Below are 1,552 nucleotides of genomic sequence, written 5' to 3'. Positions count from 1 at the left end.
CGTGGCTTACGTGGACTATTCGTTACGTGTTTCCGGTTGCGTCAACGTAGCCTTATTTTTTAAAATAGAATAGAATAGAATAATCCTTTAATTGTCCCACAAGGGGAAATTTGGTTGTAACAGCAGCCAAAAAGACACATATACAAACAAACAGTACACAGGACACGGAACAGAAACATCCACAATTTTTCTTACATATTTACATTAAGGACAGTGGTTACTATATACAGAGAGTACTGTACAGTTATTAAATTAAATAAAAATAACTACAGATAAGAAGCAAACCAGGTTGTAGTGCGAATCGGTTAATTAGCTTATTGCAGTTACAGCGCAGATGTAAACATCTTTGTTTGTTGGGAGCAGTTCTGATTGTACAGTCTGACAGCTGCAGGGAGGAAGGACCTGCGGAAACGCTCCTTCATGCATCGAGGATGCAGCAGTCTGTCACTGAAGGAGCTCTGCAGTTCAGCAACATTTACATGCATGGGGTGGGAGACTCTGTCCATCAGAGATGTCATTTTGGCCAGAGTCCTTCTGTCTCCCACCACCTGCACTGGGTCCAGGGTGCATCCCAGAACAGAGCTGGCCTTCCTGATAAGTTTATCCAACCTCTTCCTCTCAGCTGCCGATAAACCGCTGCTCCAACATACAGCACTGTAAAAAATGACAGATGCCACCACAGAGTCATAGAAGGTCTTTAAAAGCGCCCCCTGTACTCCAAATGACCTCAGTCGCCTCAACAGGTAGAGTCTGCTCTGACCCTTCTTGTAAAGAGCATCAGTGTTGTGGCTCCAGTCCAGAATACCAAAATACCGAGTCACACTCTGTTAATGTCGTTGCTAGATTTTAAACTGTCAGTCAAAGATTTCCAGGTGTGCCTACTTATCCCTAACTTACCATCGTGTTTTTACACTTTTCAGATAATTAACCCAGTCAAACTAAAAGCGTCAGTCAGTTGTGCCGACTCAGTTAATTACCGACATGAGCTCAGTTACACTTAGTGGGAAGAAAAAAAAGCACGAACAAGAAAATAAAGAAAATGGTACATTTTACTAACGAAACCCGCTGAATGAACTGAAATAGTGGTCATAGGTAATTTCACGTTACCTCTAACTGATTAATAAAAGGGAGTATATATTAAGATTAAACCGTGCACACTGAAGGACAGGGTCCTGGTGCTTTCTTTGAAAGACATGTCCTTCCTCCACTTTGATCTACTCGTCCGGTTCATGTCAGCGCTTCTCCTCCGCTGTCAGGAAAACTCTGTAGAGAACATGCCGGTTAAACACGCAGATAACCTCTCCCAGTAATAACCCTGTGACCTAAAAGTGCCTTATAACTGAGATAAGATGCGGTGGAAAAAGAAATTTCACACTTCCTAATTTTTTTTTATTTTATTTTTTTTTCCTGAGAAGCAAACTCAGTGACAATAAATCTGGAAAGGGTTGCAAAGCTGCTTCTAATGCTTTGGGACTCCAGTGAATCAGGGCAAGAGACATTATCCACAAATGGAGAAAACTTGGAACAGTGGTGGCCTTCCAAAATTACTCCA

Source organism: Neolamprologus brichardi, chromosome 18 (assembly GCF_056152115.1).
Source record: "Neolamprologus brichardi isolate AB-2024 chromosome 18, ASM5615211v1, whole genome shotgun sequence".
NCBI lineage: Eukaryota > Metazoa > Chordata > Actinopteri > Cichliformes > Cichlidae > Neolamprologus > Neolamprologus brichardi.
The sequence above is the reverse complement of the archived record's forward strand: the minus strand, read 5'-3'. Positions refer to the sequence as shown.